Here is a 4,433-nt window from a genome sequence, read left to right on the forward strand (position 1 = left end):
ATCATGGGGACAATTGGGAACGATGGGAAGATCATCGGGACGATGGGGATTGATGGGAAGATCATGGCGGACGATGGGGGAAATGGGGAATGATGGAAAGATCATGGGGGATGATGGGGAAAATGAGGATAGATGGGAAGATCTTGGGGGACGATGGGGATTGATGGGAAGATCATGGAGGACGATGGGGAAAAGGGGGAATGATGGGAAGATCATGGGGGACGATGGGGAAAATGGGGAACGATGGGAAGATCATGGGGGACGATGGGGAAAATGGGGAACGATGGGAAGATCATGGGGGACGATGTGGAAATGGGGAATGATGGGAAGTTCATGGGGACAATGGGGAACGATGGGAAGATCATCGGGTACGATAGGGATTGATGGGAAGATCATGGGGGACGATGGGGGAAATGGTGAACGATGGGAAGATCATGGGGGACGATGGGGAAAATGGGGAACGATGGGAAGATCATGGGGACGATGGGGATTGATTGGAAGATCATGTGGGACGATGGGGAAAATGGGAAACGATGGGAAGATCATGGAGGACAATGGGGAAAATGGGGAACGATGGGAAGATCATGGGGAACGATGGGAAGATCATGGGGGGCGATGGGGAAAATGGCGAACGATGGGAAGATCATGGGGACAATTGGGAAAATGGGGAACGATGGGAAGATCATGGGGGACGATGGGGAAATGGGGAAAGATGGGAAGTTCATGGGGGACAATGGGGAACGATGGGAAGATCATCGGGTATGATAGGGATTGATGGGAAGATCATGGGGGATGATGGGGGAAATGGGGAATGATGGGAAGATCATGGGGGACGATGGGGAAAATGGGGAACGATGGGAAGATCATGGGGACGATGGGGATTGATGGGAAGATCATGTGGGACGATGGGGAAAATGGGGAACGATGGGAAGATATTGGGGGACGATGGGGAAAATGGGGAACGATGGGAAGATCATGGGGGATGATGGGGAAAATGGGGAACGATGGGAAGATTATGGGGACGATGGGGAAAATGGGTAACGATGGGAAGATCATGGGGGACAATTGGGAAAATGGGGAACGATGGGAAGATCATGGGGACGATGGGGAAATGGGAAAGATGGGAAGATCATGGGGACAATTGGGAACGATGGGAAGATCATCGGGACGATGGGGATTGATGGGAAGATCATGGCGGACGATGGGGGAAATGGGGAATGATGGAAAGATCATGGGGGATGATGGGGAAAATGAGGAAAGATGGGAAGATCTTGGGGGACGATGAGGATTGATGGGAAGATCATGGGGGACGATGGGGAAAAGGGGGAACGATGGGAAGATCATGGGGGACGATGGGGAAAATGGGGAACGATGGGAAGATCATGGGGGACGATGGGGAAAATGGGGAACGATGGGAAGATCATGGGGGACGATGGGGAAAATGGGGGGCGATGGGGAAAATGGCGAACGATGGGAAGATCATGGGGACAATTGGGAAAAGGGGGAACGATGGGAAGATCATGGGGGACGATGGGGAAATGGGGAAAGATGGAAAGTTCATGGGGGACAATGGGGAACGATGGGAAGATCATCGGGTATGATAGGGATTGATGGGAAGATCATGGGGGACGATGGGGGAAATGGGGAACGATGGAAAGATCATGAGGCACGATGGGGAAAATGGGGAACGATGGGAAGATCATGGGGGACGATGGGGATTGATGGGAAGATCATGTGGGACGATGGGGAAAATGGGGAACGATGGGAAGATATTGGGGGATGATGGGGAAAATGGGGAACGATGGGAAGATCATGGGGACGATGGGGAAAATGGGTAACGATGGGAAGATCATGGGGATGATGGGGAAAATGGGGAACGATGGGAAGATCATGGGGACGATGGGGAAATGGGAAAGATGGGAAGATCATGGGGACAATTGGGAACGATGGGAAGATCATCGGGGACGATGGGGATTGATGGGAAGATCATGGCGGACGATGGGGGAAATGGGGAATGATGGAAAGATCATGGGGGATGATGGGGAAAATGAGGAAAGATGGGAAGATCTTGGGGGACGATGAGGATTGATGGGAAGATCATGGGGGACGATGGGGAAAAGGGGGAACGATGGGAAGATCATGGGGGATGATGGGGAAAATGGGGAACGATGGGAAGATCATGGGGGACGATGGGGAAAATGGGGAACGATGGGAAGATCATGGGGGACGATGGGGAAAATGGGGGGCGATGGGGAAAATGGCGAACGATGGGAAGATCATGGGGACAATTGGGAAAAGGGGGAACGATGGGAAGATCATGGGGGACGATGGGGAAATGGGGAAAGATGGAAAGTTCATGGGGGACAATGGGGAACGATGGGAAGATCATCGGGTATGATAGGGATTGATGGGAAGATCATGGGGGACGATGGGGGAAATGGGGAACGATGGAAAGATCATGAGGCACGATGGGGAAAATGGGGAACGATGGGAAGATCATGGGGGACGATGGGGATTGATGGGAAGATCATGTGGGACGATGGGGAAAATGGGGAACGATGGGAAGATATTGGGGGATGATGGGGAAAATGGGGAACGATGGGAAGATCATGGGGACGATGGGGAAAATGGGTAACGATGGGAAGATCATGGGGATGATGGGGAAAATGGGGAACGATGGGAAGATCATGGGGACGATGGGGAAAATGGGTAACGATGGGAAGATCATGGGGGACAATTGGGAAAATGGGGAATGATGGGAAGATCATGGGGGACGATGGGGAAATGGGAAAGATGGGAAGATCATGGGGACAATTGGGAACGATGGGAAGATCATCGGGGACGATGGGGATTGATGGGAAGATCATGGCGGACGATGGGGGAAATGGGGAATGATGGAAAGATCATGGGGGATGATGGGGAAAATGAGGAAAGATGGGAAGATCTTGGGGGACGATGGGGATTGATGGGAAGATCATGGGGGATGATGGGGAAAAGGGGGAACGATGGGAAGATCATGGGGACGATGGGGAAAATGGGGAACGATGGGAAGATCATGGGGGACGGTGGGGAAAATGGGGGGCGATGGGGAAAATGGCGAACGATGGGAAGATCATGGGGACAATTGGGAAAATGGGGAACGATGGGAAGATCATGGGGGACGATGGGGAAATGGGGAAAGATGGGAAGTTCATGGGGGACAATGTTGAATGATGGGAAGATCATCGGGTATTATAGGGATTGTTTGGAAGATCATGGGGGTCGATGGGGGAAATGGGGAACGATGGGAAGATCATGGGGGACGATGGGGATTGATGGGAAGATCATGTGGGACGATGGGGAAAATGGGGAACGATGGGAAGATATTGGGGGACGATGGGGAAAATGGGGAACGATGGGAAGATGATGGGGGACGATGGGGAACGATGGGAAGATCATGGGGGACGATGGGGAAAATGGGGAACAATGGGAAGATCATGGGGGACGATTGGGAAAATGGGGAACAATGGGAAGATCATGGGGGACGATGGGGAACGATGGGAAGATCATGGGGGATGATGGGGAACGATGGGAAGATGATGGGGGACGATGGGGAAAATGGGGAACGATGGGAAGATCATGGGGGACGATGGGGATTGATGGGAAGATCATAAGGAATGATGGGGAAAATGGGAAGATCATGGGGGACGATGGGGAACGATGGGAAGATCATGGGGGATGATGAGGAAAATGGGTAACGATGGGAAGATGATGGGGGTCGATGGGGAAAATGGGGAACGATGGGAAGATCATGGGGGACGATGGGGAAAATGGGGAACGATGGGAAGATCATGGGGGACGATTGGGAAAATGGGGAACGATGGGAAGATCACGCAATAATACAGTGATATTCGTGCATATCAGTAATATACAGTGATACGCAATAATACACAGTGATACTCATGCGTATCAGTAGTACACAGTGATACGCAATAATACACATTGATATTCGTGTATATCAGTGATATTCAGTAATACACAGTGATACTTAGTGCATATCAGTAATACACAGTGAATATAAGTAATACACAGTGATATTCAGATATTTAAACATCTTATTAAAACACAGTGATACTCAGTAAAACTTGTGCATATCAGTCAGTTGGAGCTCCTTGTGACCACCTTGGGCAAGTCACTTAATCTCCCTGTGTAACATTTCTATGTGCTGCGGACCGCGCACTATACTGTAATTGTGAAGCGCTCTGAGTCCCATTGGGAGAAAAGTGCTATATGAAATAAAGTTTTTATTACATCAGTGATACTTAGTGCATATAGGTGATACTCAGTAATATACAGTGATACTCCCACCCGTAGCCCTGCTGCTTTCTGTGGAAGCCTTCCCCCTCCCCCTCTTTGTTGTTTCAGTTGGCTGGCTCCTGCTTCCTGTTTAAACT

Source organism: Ascaphus truei, chromosome 8 (assembly GCF_040206685.1).
Source record: "Ascaphus truei isolate aAscTru1 chromosome 8, aAscTru1.hap1, whole genome shotgun sequence".
Lineage (NCBI taxonomy): Eukaryota > Metazoa > Chordata > Amphibia > Anura > Ascaphidae > Ascaphus > Ascaphus truei.